This window comes from Cheilinus undulatus, linkage group 11 (genome assembly GCF_018320785.1).
Source record: "Cheilinus undulatus linkage group 11, ASM1832078v1, whole genome shotgun sequence".
NCBI lineage: Eukaryota > Metazoa > Chordata > Actinopteri > Labriformes > Labridae > Cheilinus > Cheilinus undulatus.
Window position 1 is genome coordinate 2,737,592 of NC_054875.1, and position 15,815 is coordinate 2,753,406.

Genomic DNA, 15,815 nt, shown 5'->3' on the forward strand with positions numbered 1-15,815 from the left:
TTTATAATCGTTTTTTTACATGTCGATGACTTGTTCGTACTGTAAGATTTCACTGAAACTCTCTCCGCTTTTTCCTGTCACCTTGTGTTCTTTTTAGACTTATTTTCCAGGAAAATGGCCTGTATTCGCAATTTTTAGCTTCCCTTTAAACTGTTATTACGGTAATTATTACCTCCCATAATTCTCAGCGAGTGTTACGATGAGAACGGAGAACAGAGTCTGCTTCTCCGTCAGCTTCCTGTCTCTGCAGGGCGTCATGCATGTAAGTATCATGGTCGTTATGATTCTGCATGTTATTTTAAATGTTTACATGAACGCCTTTCTGTGCTTCACTAGCGTGGTTTAAGTACCAGGGCAGCAGAAAAAGTCAGGCTAATGAGATCACTATTATCATCCGAAAGAGTAATAAGAGTATCTGCATGGCCGTTTTTCTATCAATTCAAGCTAAGAAACTCTGTTGATACAGACTGAGTGTAAAGTGGAGTATTACTAATGACCATGAATACTGTCCATTAGTTTTTCACTAATTAAACGTTTAAATGTCCACTGGTCGGACCCCCATGTGTGCCCGGACACTTTATTGTGACGGACGCTGCATTTCATTTAAAGGTCCTCAAATATACGTAAAACCACCGCTGCAAAATCTGCATCAAGGAATTCTATAACATCATCAGTTCCTCCAGTCTGGGAATTCTTGATATCCTTAATTTTAAAATTGAGCATGAAGATGGCTGAAGAGGAAAACCTTGGAACATTTAGGCTAGAGGCAAACATCTATGTAAAAACTCTATGCAGGTGTTACAAGGTTATTGAGGACACAGATGAATAGATTGATTGAATTTTTAAATTATGGTGAAAGGCTCATTTCAGCAACAGCCATATTTGTTATACAGGGATTGGTATCTTACATAAAAGCACACCTCTTTTAAAAATACTGGTAATGTTGATTAAGTTCTTACTACAGTCTTTAAGATTATATAAAATGACACTACACCAGTGGAGTTTCAGAGAACTAAGTGGTCATTCGTTACTTTTCCTTTATTTCTCATCAGTTTTAACAAGTCAGCCTCACAAGATTTTTCTCTTCAAAACAGAGAGCAGCTGAGGACGGAAAGGAACAAATCCTGGAGAAAACCCTTCACAGGACTCCAAGGGGACTGGATTCATGTGGTGGAGGTAAGGTTTACTGTTAATATGCACAAACAATCAGCATATCAGATAAATAATTAATTTGGTTATTCAGAATTAGCTGAATTGGCCAAGTATGCCTACACAACAAGGAATGTGACTGGTTAATTTTGCTCTCAATGTACAGGAATTAAACATTGAAGATAAAAAATAAATAAACCGACAAAAGTATAAAAAAATAAGATTTAGATGTATACAAGCTATTGTTGGTATTATTTCTACAATAAACAAGTCTATGAGTATTGTTAGTGTGTTTGCAAGATTCACAGAGGATGCAAGGATGCTGACTAGACATGATCAGAATATATAAACAGTTATATTAAAAAATATTTTTTGTAAATATTAGCCTGCTTCAAACCATTTTCTTAGTTAAGTTTTTGTCTTCCAGAACCAGATGTGTTTGGATGGCTTTCAGGGCTCCCCTCAAGACCACCGGCCATCAAACTTTAACATCATAGCAGAGAGCCCTGCTCATAACTCTAGTTCAGTGGGTAATCACTGAGAACCAAAGGTAAGAGAAAAACACTGAATGGGTGTAACTTGATTTATCCCTAATAAAGTGAATCTTTTTTAAATTATGAGTTCACATGGGTTGGGGACCTAATTTGATGTTTTTGGCTAGTGTTTGGCTGAAGTTATTGTAGCATGACTGCCCAGTCTGTTTAAAAGAAAGTGGTAATATACTTCATGCATTAAGTTTTTTCTTTGACAGGGACTGATGTTCTAACAACACACCCCCTTTTACTGGAGTTAAACACATTTTTTCTGTATTAATGTGCTTTAAATGTGATGCAAAGTTTTATGTGTATTTTTGTCAATCCAGTGAAATATATGAAAGGCAGAAAGTCCTAATCAGGGGGGAAATAATGTTCATGCTGGCAAGGACACTCTGGGGCAGACGGAGGACTTTAGCTGTAAAATGAGAGAGGTCAGCAGTGAAATGATCCAAAGCAACTTGTGGATGACAACAGCATTAGCATAACAGTCTGTTTATATTTAGATTTTTACCTCATTCTAATGAATCAATCCAAGATAAATGTTACATTTAACATTAGAATCAATTAGTCAATCTTTGTATTGCCACTTCATAACTGGAGTGACACTTCACAAAGAGGGCAGGTCTAGACTGTACTCTCTGTATTATAAATGTAGAGGATGTACTAAATTAGGTCATGCTGTAACTGCAACACTCAAACATATGGTTGATATACAAATAATCAGAAATTGTTAAAAGTAGAAATAAAAAAAATTAGGAGTGGCATGGTGGCAAGTCTCTTCTTTAGAAAAACTGTTTGATCAAGTATTAACATGGCTGTGGACCTACGCTCTACACCTGTAATGAGGGTCAACTAATTTCCCACTTCTAGGGCTCAATAAATACATCAGTTGTCAAATGTAACTCTGACCCCTATCTTAACAGAATATTATACTTCATGTGAAGACAGATAATCTAAATTTAATGTAATTAGCATTTCTTCCTGTTTTTACACGTGACTACACTGTAATCATAGATTTCTTTCTTGATTTTATGTTTGATTTTAAATGTATGTTTTTTTTCTTTTTATGTATGATTCATTTCAGATCTTTCTGAGGGAAAATTTTGAAGGTGTTTATGTTTGAGACCTTTAGGTATAGAAAAGACTTTTTTCGTCTTGCCAGATGTCTAGTTAAGGGATGTACTCTGTTGCAGAAGAGCCACTGACTTCCCTATGAGTGGAAGCACATAAGCACACAGAAGTTGTCGTAGTGCTATCTTAAATGAATTTCTCTGAATCAGAGGTAGGAAAAGTATCAGACTGTTGTACTCAAGTAAAAGTACAGTCTACAGTTACTCTGTTTATAGCTTGCTTGAGTAGAAGTAAGAGTACTGGTCTATAAATCTACTCAAGTAAAAGGAAAAAGTAAGTCATTTAAAACTTACTCTAAGTACTGAGTGGCTACTTGTGATACCCACAAGGCTTTCACATTGAAATCCGACCTCTCCTTAATGTGCAACAACGACAACAAAATATGGACCTCCAATTAGGTTGTTTATTATAAGGTTGACCTAACCTAAAGTACAATGCAGGAGCTGTTTGGGAGGAAATATTGAATCATTCTCTGCTATGTGCATGTACTGACCATCATGTGTTGTGAAAGCTAAACTGGTAATTTTCATGTTGTTGGCAGAAAGCTTGGAACCCCTGGTTGTGGCGTTTAGTGTAATTTTTTTTTTTTTTTACTTAGCACACAATGCTTTTTCAAATGTAATTAAGCAAAATACTTCAATGAAATATACTGCAGTAAAAGTAAAAGTAGTAATTTTAAGGATATTACTCCTACTTTCATACTATACTATTCTTGTTATGACTATTGCGGTCATGTGGTGATTTCATAATCATCACTTGTGTTCTCTGTATTTTTTTGGCTGTGTAAAGCACTTTGACTGCTGTCTGTGAAAATTGCTATATAAATAAACTTTACTTAATTACTTTAAAAATGACTCAAAAAAGTACACAAAAAAGCTACTTGGTTACAGTACTGTGTGTAAATGTAATCAGTTACTCTTCACCACTGCTCTGAAATGATCTGATGTATGTTCATACATTTACAGCCAGTCCCTCAGCTGAAAGGCTGACTACCACACAGTGAATCAGTACTATGACCAAAAAAAAAAAAAAAAATAGGACCTGATCGCCTGTTTGTCAACATCAAACTAAGCAATTGTTCAACACCAAACCAATATAAAGAAATTAATAAGAGTTTGATAATTTAACAGCACTTAGACATAAGTAATACAGTTGGAGTTATCTAAAGCTTGACCCAAAAGAGGCATAGACATAGTCACAGCATCTTTATTTCCGAATATCAATATATATGTTCTGTGGAGAGTATAAATAACACATTAACCAAATGATGAACACTGGGCTACTGCAAACATTCAGAGTAGACTGTCGTCATTATGATGAGCTTTATCATTTCTTGGATCTTTGTCCTGCTCTACAATCAGTTGAGTAGTAGTTTGTGAATCAATGAGCTGATACTGATTCTGTCTTCCAGGTTGGCCTAGCTTCCCTTCCTTTCAGACAGACTTCCATCAGTCTAGAGCCACCATCATCTAACCAAAACAGGTGGGTCTAAGATGATGACTGGCACTTGAGTGAGTTTAAGACATGGGTTCTCAAAGTGCTGCCCACAGGCCAATGGTGGCCCGCAATTGTTAAATATTTTTGTTAAATGTCTGTTTTTTTCCATTTTTTTCCCCTTCAGAGGCCCTCAGTCTAATGTTGGGTTCCTAAATAGGCCCTCAGCTATCAAAACATCAAGAACCCCTGGTTTAAGACTTGATAATTGATGCTGATTGGCTGTTTCATTTCTTGACAAAACGGTACCACACATTCACAGAAATGTTGAAGCTTCAATATCCCAGCTCTTTTCTCTATTCTGTCCGTTTCTTATTGCTCAGTGCTGCATCACACATTTTTTTGATCTGATTGGTTGTTGCATTGTCCATCACCATGGGTAATGCACTGTCGGAACAGAGAATCAGCGACAATGTTGGAGCTATGCTCATACCTGGCAGTGCAAGGCTAACCCTACAATAATTTTTCAGTTTCATAATGCAAATGAGTCCAGCCATGTTAGGCCAGTTTAATAATAAATGTCATTTCTATTATTTCTGTGTATTGTGAACCTTTATAACACTACTGTGCTATTTTTCCATCAGTGAAATGGAAGTGTCAATATTTTCTTTGCTTTCATGCAACACTTATGTCACCTCACTGACACGACAGAAGAGACTTTAGAGTACCCCTGCTAAGTTGTCTTTATCATGTTCCTTAATGAATAATCCGCCTTATTATGACCATTTCACATATTATCACCTTGTAAAAACAGTATAACCCACACTTTCACACTTTTAATTTCCTCTAATAATGAGGTCCAGCACACAACATCCAGGCAAAGTCAGTGGAGACATTGAATCAATGTCTAAAAATGGCAGTTCTTGTAATTTTCCTGTAAAAGCCAGTCCCTTTAACTCTTTGTTTATTGCAGAAAATAATTTAAGTTTAATTTCTGAGAACTCCGTTACTTTCCTCTGAACTAGTCAACAAGTAACTTGTTTGAAAATTATTTCAGATTTAATAAAAAGCAATCAAGTTTGTGTACGTATGTGTATATAAGCATAAATCTATATAAATTTATATTTGATAAAGGAAATAAAATTGTTAATGAATTTCTAATTCCGATAATAGCAAATTAGTGAATTAGGGAGAAGGGGTGGCATTAATTAAGTGTTTACTTCCTCCCACTTCTTTTTGGATGTATAAATCAAATAGTTACATGTGACATTTGAAATGCACTGTATTTTTTATTTTTATTTCTTTTTTTTTGTCTAAGAGCATTATTTGCTTTCATTGTATGACCACTTTGCACTCTGTTTTACACATTCAAAATAAATATCTATCTATGGAGAATTTAAAAAGTATGCTGACCACCTGAACTTTACATTTATCTGTTGAAGTTTAGACAGCCAATGCTGTTTTGTCTGTTTCTAATCTTGCCTTTACTGTATCCATTAACAGAATAAAATCTGTAAAATTTAACATTATCACTCTTTGTATTAAGACGCCTGTTAAGAGTCATATATACACACACATGCTTATACACACACACGTTAATTTCACCCAGCCTGCTCTAAGATGTATTATCTTGTTATCCTTCACAGATGGAGATTGTTCATGCTGTATCGTCCTCTTCACTTTTGATGACAAGAAGAAGAGTTCAGAAGGAAGTGGCAAAAGTTGGGACTGTGAAACAAATTTACAAATTGAGGTCGCATGGTCCAGTGGAATGTTTTTCAGACATATGACTTCACTGCATGTCTGAAAGCATCCTGAAAACATCTAGAACTTTAAAAATGCTTGAAAACATGTTACACTTCCTGTACTTGGAGCTAAATTGTCATTACGGTTTAATGTCTTCCCAAACCCAGACACTCTCTGAAACATTGAAAGTCTTCTACAAAGTTTTGTAGTTCATTGTTGTTATGACATGAGGGATCTTCTCTTGGGTGTTAGGGCTACAGCTATGGTTACAGCTTGAACTTTAGCACAACATATAACTTTGTTTTAATATCTTCTTTTTCTTAGGTTTGACTTATTTTTGCTAAACGATGATGAGCCATAATTCACATGCTGAATTTTAAATTAACTTTTGACAGTCATCAGAATGTTCTAGTCAGTAGAATTAGGACAATCTGCATGTCTGAAAGGACTGGATATGTACTGTGCATTTCATCTGTGATATTAACATGATAAGATGCAATAAAACATAAAACACAAGTTTAACTGTGCAGAATGTTCTTTTAATTTCAGAGAAATGTCCAGAAATACAGTATATGCTACTGAATTACACTGCTCCTGAAAAGATTAAAAAATAAGTCAGAGATGGAAAATAGTGGTTTAAATTAAACAAAAAATATGTGTGAGCAGAGACTGGCAACCCACCAGAGGAAGAAGAAAGAAGAAATGTTGCAGCTTAGAGAAAATACAGGACGAGATAGATATGCACCTGTTATAGAAGTATTTCTATGTTTTAGCTGCTAAGAATCTATGCACATTTTAAAACCATTTTTCATACTGTTAAGCATACAGACCACGTATGTGAGGAGTAGTGAGATGATGATGAAGAAGGAAGAACACATGGGTCTGATGCTCACATCTCCATGTCTTTGAGTTTATCTCTTTCTGTTGACTTTAGGTTTAATGGGAACACTGTACTGGGTGGGGCTGAATACAGCAGGACCTGGATTATTTTAGTAAGATCTCATAGGCCTAATCAGTTGAAACCTACCTGTTTTATCTGTAAGACTGACTTACAAAACAAAAAGCTTATTACATCATTAATTGTGGGCAAAAATGTAACTTTTGATTTAAAAAAGCTTCAGTGAATGAAACTGGGTAAAAATGCCCTAATATATTTGCTTCTGAGATGTGTTAATGGATGAAGGTGAATGTAGTGGAGGGGTAAAATAGCATTCAAGGCTCATGAATGACAATGTATTACAGTAGTAAGTATTTAAGTAGTTTCAGACAATCTGTGGAGGAAAAGTGGAATATGTAGACTTCAGGTAAGTACCCTAACCCTAACCAAAGCCCTATAAGCCATCATCTAAGCCTAAATCCCCCTTATTGTATACTCTTCTTGATCAAAAACAAACAAAAGAACATATAAACAAACATGAAAACAAGTAAACCAACAAAAGATAAACAAATAAACAAATGTCTAAATTTTATGGAGATGGGTGTTCAAAGTATCCCCTGACACTCCACTTCTTCTCCTGTCCCAAGATTTTTGGAATGTTTAAGTTTTTGCCATAGAGCTACAATACATATATCATTGGAAAGGTCTTATCATGGGGAGAAACATAACAGAAGACGAGGTCTCTACATGACCCCTGCTGTGAGATAATGACCTTTGAACCTTTGACTCAGGGCATTTTTGAAGGCTTATAACTCAACAATAAAAGGGACTACAGACATGAGACCAACTGTAATAGAAAGGTCTTGACCCCAACTATCATGTGGGGTCAATGAACAACAGGGGGCGCTATCAGCAATGTGGAAAACATGGTTAAAACACATTTTCTCCAATTTAACAGTTATTTTATAAAACAATTCTTACATAGATGTGTTCAGCATCCACGTAAACCCCCATTAGGTCCTGAATTTATTCCTAGAATCATTCCATAACGGAATAATAGCTAAAAATTTAAATAAACTACAATTCCCTACAGTCGCAGCATGCAGCCTGAACGTAATCAGCGCCATATTTGTAGTTCTTTTTGGTTTCTAAACTAGGGTACAAAATAGGGTCATGAAACATAATTCCCCTTCAAATATTAATCATTTCATACAGCCGAAATACTATTAATATAACAAGTAGATGATCTATTTCACTCTAAAGTCCTGATATCACCGTTTGTCTGAGATTTTGCCGTTTTATCTAAAAACGGCCGTTTGGGCGGGGGGGTCCGCCATTTTTGCAAACCACATCCATAAATAGGGTCATAAAAACGTATTTCTGCTTACTTTATGTAAACATTACTACTGCCGAAATAACATATTACTGACTAAAAACCTTTGAAACTAAAGGTTTAGTCTTATTTCACATATTTTGGCTGTTACTCTCAAATTGCTGTTTGTTTGCTAGCTCTTCTTGTTTTATCATATCAAACGTAATTTTTCACATATTTACTTAATCTATAGAATATTTGTTACAGCCGAAGTTGTAGTTACAGGCTATTTAGAAGCAGCATGTAAAGAAAGGATTGCTTTGTTGATTAATTTAACATATTTCTGATAAAACAAGATGCAAATATGTTGAGATTCTAATAATACGCTAATAATAGAGGGGTAATCCATGTAGAAATCTACTGAAAAATGGGCAAGCATGTCTTAATTGCCAAAAATGCCTCAGTTGATCACATTTATTTGAAGTATTAATGGGTAAATTGTTATATCTAAAGTAATTTATAACTAATTTAAATAAACTTAGATGTCGTTAGCTGTTCCATAAAACAATTTTAGGATAGTTCTCTTCAATTTTTACTTCTATATAATGTTAAACAACCTCCAATAAAGTATTAAGTATTGATCCAATGGCACCTTGGTTAGTTGGATTATAAGTTCTAAGATTAAAAAATATAACAGCAACAATACATCTATAGAAACACTTTATTATACAGAAAGAGCAGTCAAAATACCGTTTTTTGTGTGTGTAAATGAAACTATCAGCAACACCATTTAAATTAGAAAAAAGGAGTAATCCTGAGATGTTACTGGCAGACTGAATATGTCCTGCAGGACAAAAAATAAAGAGCATTATGCATTTTAATATTTCACAACACAAGTCTCACAGCTATGGGTCCTGTAACTTGGAATAAAGGATCAGTTTGACATAGAGGCATGATTTATAGAAGAACTAAGGTACAGAAATGGTGTATTGTAAATTTATAAAACAGGGAACAAATAGACTTTCATCCTTGTTATTTTTCATATCTCTTAGTATGTCATCTTATAATTTTGTCACTGTTGTAGGTTTTAGCTTTTTATAAAGGGTCCCAGGCACAGTTTGTAAAAAAATACACTACCATCACTCTAACAGCAAAATTGCAAATCTGACCCAATAAATGGTTAAGTTCAGTCAGTCAGATGATGATGATCATCATCATCATCATCATATAAGTGTGAGTCCTAGGGGCTGAGACAGGCAGGGACTGTCCAAGGTGATGTCACTTTGAAGGGGATCAACCTCTGGTGGGTGGTAAACATTTATGTAGCAGTATCTAGCCCTTTTTCCACCTGTTCGAGGAGCTGGATGAGAGCAGCTATTCTATCCAGCTGTCTTGTGCCATCAGCAGTAGAGTGCTTGCTACGAAGGGAAGTGGTCCATCACACTTTTCATGACTGACGAGACTGATCGAACAATCGTTTATGTACAAAAAAAAAGATGGTAGACAAATGTGCAATGTCTGTAGAGATAAAACTCAATTGTGATGTCTTCATGGAATCAAAGGGATAGTGAAGTCAACAGCAGGGCAGGGCACCCCCCTTATGGAGTCTGGACATAGGTGGTGGTGGTGAGGGATACAGGATGAGATGAGCAGAGGACTTGTGATGAGCTGAACCTGATGTTGATGAAATGGAATTGAAATGGCTGGGGTGTAGGAGAGTTACAGCTTTGACTTCAAATATCTGCAGAAGAGAAGAGAATTTAAAATACAAAATCAGCACCATTAGGCAAATGAAGTTGTGGTAAAATCTGACATGTTTACTTAAAGTCAATGCCCATAATCAGCTGATCACCATAGCAGGAAGGGAAAGGTAAAAAGAGGTAGAGACATGAATAAGCAGTAACTTCATAAATAAATGTGAAACAGTCCCCTGCTTGAACTTCCACTGGGCTTCATTTAGTGATCAGTGCAGCGATAGTTAACTATTGTCACTACAGCATCACTATGATGTAAGACCGTTCTTACAGTCTCATCAAGGCAGGAGTGCACCGGCTGAGAGGGATTACATCATAATAAATCATCTTATTTCTTAAGGAAGACCCTGAGGTGAGGTTGCATCTGCATGGTGCTCTTTCATAAACAGTATCAGCTCTGACAGTCTAACGCCCGTTTCAGACTGGGAGCGTGTTTTGCTGCTTGCGTGTGCCACGCGTCAGCTCCGGCTCCTGCCGGTGCAGCACACAGGGCGCGAGTTTGCTGCGTGTCAGCCGCATTTTCCTGCTCCCAAAGCCCTGTCCTTCCTCACGAGTTTTACCTGAATAAACCCCGCTACATGCTTATTGATTTAGCGTATTGAGGAAGTTTGTTGGGAACTATTAAAAAAAAAAGCATTCTGTACAAGTGAACGGAGTTTCTCTGAAGAAATACTAAACTGGGCTTTTACTTTGAAAAAAAAAAAAAAAACAGAAAAGCATTCATACGATGTTTATCTTTCCTGTGATATATTCTAACAGTGTGGAGACAGAAAGTTTCACTAATAGTTGCTCTTTAGAGAACAACTTTATAAAACAGGCACATTTAAGCTTGTGGCCTTCCTCAGGGTTATCAAGAAACACATTGTAAACATATTCTATGTGCATATTTGCCACAACGATGTAAATATTGCTCTCTATTTATCATTTTCCTGTCTAATATGGTCACCAGCCGCATGCAGTGCGTGGAAAAAATAGGCGAGACTTCGAATCTCTGAACTCTCCGCGCCTGAGCTGCGCGTATCACCCGCGCGAACCACGGCGCTCATGCTGGCAGTCTGAAAGCCCTGACTTGTTAACATGCAATCAAACTGAAAATCCACGCGTGTCGCGGTCAAGACACGCGCGTCACGCTCCCAGTCTGAAACAGGCTTGACTGTTGATCTGAAGCAAAAGTCAGAAAACAGACATCCAAGTACATGCATAGGTTAGTGTGTATTATAGTCAGTGTCAAACTCCTGTCATGACTTTAAATACTTCACAGATATTCTTCTTATCTTCTTACAGTTGCTAACTTGTTAGGAGGCTGCTCATGGACCTGATCTAGACAGCATGCAAGGAGAAGAGATGAAGACACTGTCAAAGCTATGATAAAGTACCTGTTCATCCACAAGGCTCACAGGGTGGTATTTTATTTCACAGTGTACATAAAGGAATAAGAATTACATTTACAGTAATCTAATTAACTCCTTTATCTTGTTAACATTTAAGACTTCATAGTGATATTAAACTCATTAATCCATTCAGTTCAGATCATTACATGCTGATCTGTTGCTTGTATGGCCAAAGTCTTTACTCTTTCTGCATCTTCATGTCTAGCTCTGAATCCAATGCTGTACAACAACAATTACAGAGGAAAGGCAGCCTTCTGCACTAAAAGTAATTTGTGAATAAAAGCACAAGACCAACTTTAAAATAAATCAGTATAATGGCTTAATTGGTGATTCTCTGCTGAGAGATCTTCTTGTGAAAGAACAGTTATTTTGAAAGCTTAAACCGACCAGCACTAGGAACAAAGACATTTTTACATGAAAAATATAACATTTATAAAACATTAAACCACCTTAGTGGAGTGGGCAAACCTTGGTCTGGAGATTTCCTCAGTCTGTCTCCATTCCTTGGACGTACTGTATGTGAGCCAAACACAAGGAACCTCTGGTGCTGGATGATCTGAAATTTAAATAAAGTTTCAGAACCTCACAAACTCAGACAGTAAATTTAGATCATTGTAAAGTGTAGCTAGCCAATATCAGACAAAAACAAGCAGCAAAAATGTTAGCATTTACCATTTCTTATAATCCTTTCCAATTTCTTTCCATTATGCAGCAAAACACAGAACAATGAAGGCCAAGCAGAGTAAATGAGATGTGGCCAAAAATCAGTACGATTATTCTGTATGCTTGGATTGGCACAAAAATTTGTGGGGTGTCCTGTCCTGATTTCTGGTTAGAAGCAATCTAGATACAATAGATGCAATATAGCAAAACATTTGATGGAAGTGTTTTGATAAGCAACAGCCAGTGAACAAATAAGGAACTCTTCTGTTCTTAGAGCAAAATTCTAAAAAGATAAACACAGGTTATTTTACATATGCAGCCCTTATAATGCAGAGAAAACAAATGCATTAATACTATTACTATTTGATGAGAATATTTAATGGTGCTGTGAAAAGATTTTTATATAGATTCAGTCAGTGCTTTAACAGTACAAATCTGAGTAATAAAAACAAATTCAGGCTGCAGCTTAAACTAATTTATGGGCATGAAGTCCAATAATCCAACTGTGAGAGAAGATCCATCAAACTTCTCTTATGGAAGTCATGATCCATAAACTGACATATGAACTACCCATATGTAAACCAAATGAACAAGCAGCAGTCATGGAGGACATTACTGTTTCAAATACAAGTTTACGCTAGTAAGTTATTTTAAAAAATATTGACAGCTTTACATACCGCTTCATAATCACATGTGCTCTATGAATTATTTAATTGTTCTAATAATATAGAGAGTAAAACAACTGAGAACAGTGTGTAATCCAGTGCAGGTGTTCATTTTACATCTACAAGAAAAAATTAAATTTTCACTGGGAGATCTTCAAATTGACTTACTAAAGCAACTTTCACTGCAGTACACACCCCTTCACAGATACCTGACGCCTCACAGACACAGACTTGTTGTCTAAGACTTCTCACCCGTACATGGTTGGAGACCAGGGGTGCAGGCTTTTTATTCAGACTCACAAATCTGAACACTGAAGGTACAGGACAACCCTAAAGATAAAAATGAAGAAAAAAGTCATAAGCAAGGAAGTCTACCATATCTACACAAGACAAATGAACATCTTTACATTTTCATACAGGTATTCATTGTTCATAGGACTGGATTATTAACCGGTTAAAGGTAGCAGCAGTGACTGTTTTAACAGTAAAGTGACCTGTACTAACAATTACCTTCAAATCTTTGATATATTTACATTATGAACCTCATGGCTCTCAGGTACACTGAGACATAACTCCTTGGAGGAAGGCCCATGGTAAGCTTTCTGTAAGAAAGATTGATATCTATACCAACATTTTTGGGCAACAGTCTACAAGACAACAGAGACAGGTATTATGTACAACATCTATAAAAGGATTAAGACTAACGCTATATGTGCAAGCATAATAAGTTAGCTGACAACAAAAAAGTGTTGTTCCTATGTTTTCAACCAAACATTACAATGGTTTTGCTTCAGTGCAGCAGTAGAAAAAGCAAATACTGAAACATTTATGTTACAATATCTTACAGTATGTACATGTTTATTTTAGATAGCTAACTTTGAAGCTATAATTCATAAAAAAAATTAAACACTTTCAAAATCAATTCAGTGTTTTTCTCTTACCTTTGGTTCTCAGTGATTACCCACTGAACTAGAGATATGAGCAGGGCTCTCTGCTATGATGTTAAAGTTTGATGGCCGGTGGTCTTGAGGGGAGCCCTGAAAGCCATCCAAACACATCTGGTTCTGCAAGACAAAAACTTAACTAAGAAATGGTTTGAAGCAGGCTAATATTTACAAAAAATATTTTTTAATATAACTGTTTATATATTCTGATCATGTCTAGTCAGCATCCTTGCATCCTTTGTGAATCATGCAGCCACACTAACAATACTCATAGACTTGTTTATTGTAGAAATAATACCAACAATAGCTTGTATACATCTAAATCTTATTTTTTTATACTTTTGTCGGTTTATTTTTATTTTTTATCTTCAATGTTTAATTCCTGTACATTGAGAGCAAAATTAACCAGTCACATTCCTTGTTGTGTAGGCATACTTGGCCAATTCAGCTAATTCTGAATAACCAAATTAAGTATTTATCTGATATGCTGATTGTTTGTGCATATTAACAGTAAACCTTACCTCCACCACATGAGTCCAGCCCCCTTGGAGTCCTGTGAAGGGTTTTCTCCAGGATTTGTTCCTTTCCGTCCTCAGCTGCTCTCTGTTTTGAAGAGAAAAATCTTGTGAGGCTGACTTGTCAAAACTGATGAGAAATAAAGGAAAAGTAACGAATGACCACTTAGGTCTCTGAAACTCCACTGGTGTAGTGTCATTTTATATAATCTTAAAGATTGTAGTAAGAAGAACTTAATCAACATTACCAGTATTTTTAAAAGAGGTGTGCTTTTATGTAAGATACCAATCCCTGTATAACAAATATGGCTGTTGCTGAAATGAGCCTTTCACCATAATTTAAAAATTCAATCAATCTATTCATATGTGTCCTCAATAACCTTGTAACACCTGCATAGAGTTTTTACATAGATGTTTGCCTCTAGCCTAAATGTTCCAAGGTTTTCCTCTTCAGCCATCTTCATGCTCAATTTTAAAATTAAGGATATCAAGAATTCCCAGACTGGAGGAACTGATGATGTTATAGAATTCCTTGATGCAGATTTTGCAGCGGTGGTTTTACGTATATTTGAGGACCTTTAAATGAAATGCAGCGTCCGTCACAATAAAGTGTCCGGGCACACATGGGGGTCCGACCAGTGGACATTTAAACGTTTAATTAGTGAAAAACTAATGGACAGTATTCATGGTCATTAGTAATACTCCACTTTACACTCAGTCTGTATCAACAGAGTTTCTTAGCTTGAATTGATAGAAAAACGGCCATGCAGATACTCTTATTACTCTTTCGGATGATAATAGTGATCTCATTAGCCTGACTTTTTCTGCTGCCCTGGTACTTAAACCACGCTAGTGAAGCACAGAAAGGCGTTCATGTAAACATTTAAAATAACATGCAGAATCATAACGACCATGATACTTACATGCATGACGCCCTGCAGAGACAGGAAGCTGACGGAGAAGCAGACTCTGTGCTCCGTTCTCATCGTAACACTCGCTGAGAATTATGGGAGGTAATAATTACCGTAATAACAGTTTAAAGGGAAGCTAAAAATTGCAAATACAGGCCATTTTACAATGTTACAATGTCATTTTCCTGGAAAATAAGTCTAAAAAGAACACAAGGTGACAGGAAAAAAGCGGAGAGAGTTTCAATGAAATCTTACAGTACGAACAACACATCGACATGTAAAAAAACGATTATAAATTCTGAAATCGTAACAATGTATGATCGTATGACGACGTAATGAAAGCAAAATTAAAAACAAAAGCAACCCGATGAATTATCGTTAATACATACCAAGTTATTACGCTTTATGAGTGGATTAAAAACCCAATATAGCTTCTTTCCTGCTCTTGAAGAAAACGTGATGTCAGCACGAAAGATGCTGCCTATTCAAATGAATGGGATTTAGTTCAACACGAGAAAAAGCAGAAATTCGTGTCCATGGACACGACTCAATAGATTAAACTTCGTGAGTATTTCACGTATTTTTGTGAGACTGGGTTGAAATACAGCTGTTACATTTACTCTGCTCTTCAGTGACGTTTAGAGTTTACAGTGGGAGAAGAAAACAAGAACATGGGGAGAGTCAGGGTTTATCTCACTCAGTCAGCACCACATTTATTTTAGTTTCACTGCTCTGCAGACGTTTATGAGAAAGAACAGGAGTGTTCAAATCACAGCAACAGAAAACT

The 15,815-nt window shown here is 36.1% G+C and overlaps 3 long non-coding RNA genes across 4 annotated transcripts; 1 reads left to right on the plus strand and 2 right to left on the minus strand.

The window, feature by feature from the left end:
* Window positions 1-217: 217 nt before the first annotated feature.
* Window positions 218-6,451, plus strand: LOC121518013. The gene is made up of 5 exons (XR_005992608.1): window positions 218-262; window positions 1,095-1,176; window positions 1,577-1,699; window positions 4,228-4,298; window positions 5,897-6,451. It is a non-coding gene; the product is annotated as an uncharacterized LOC121518013 (long non-coding RNA).
* Window positions 6,452-8,948: 2,497 nt separating this feature from the next.
* On the minus strand, window positions 8,949-13,267 carry LOC121517921. Of its 2 annotated transcripts, none has more exons than XR_005992596.1 (4): window positions 13,169-13,267; window positions 12,827-12,988; window positions 11,799-11,886; window positions 8,949-9,926 (listed from the first exon to the last, which is right to left on the minus strand). It is a non-coding gene; the product is annotated as an uncharacterized LOC121517921 (long non-coding RNA). The 2 variants fall into 2 exon arrangements; XR_005992597.1 differs by lacking the exon at window positions 8,949-9,926 and adding an exon at window positions 10,827-11,259.
* A 335-nt stretch (window positions 13,268-13,602) lies between these two features.
* Window positions 13,603-15,179, minus strand: LOC121517922. The gene is made up of 3 exons (XR_005992598.1): window positions 15,041-15,179; window positions 14,124-14,205; window positions 13,603-13,722 (listed from the first exon to the last, which is right to left on the minus strand). It is a non-coding gene; the product is annotated as an uncharacterized LOC121517922 (long non-coding RNA).
* Window positions 15,180-15,815: the final 636 nt, after the last annotated feature.